Here is a 348-nt window from a genome sequence, read left to right on the forward strand (position 1 = left end):
TGTGTGTGTGTGTGTGTGTGTGTGTGTGTGTGTGTGTGTGTGTGTGTGGTGTTAGAGATCTGTTACATTGAAAATAAAGCAATCAAAAATTTATACTATATTCATAAGGATTTTAGTGAACAGGAAACATTATTTTGGAAATGCTCAGTCTTACTATCAACTCATGAAGGCACTGAATTCACAAACCTCCTATCTTTGTTTTAAGAGATATGATTATACACATGCACCACAGAGCACCTCCTTACTCATTCTCTCCTTTATATCTATATATCTATATATCTATATATCTATATATCTATATATCTATATATCTATATATCTATATATCTATATATCTATATATCTATA

This window comes from Mus caroli, chromosome 6 (assembly GCF_900094665.2).
Source record: "Mus caroli chromosome 6, CAROLI_EIJ_v1.1, whole genome shotgun sequence".
NCBI classification, from domain to species: domain Eukaryota; kingdom Metazoa; phylum Chordata; class Mammalia; order Rodentia; family Muridae; genus Mus; species Mus caroli.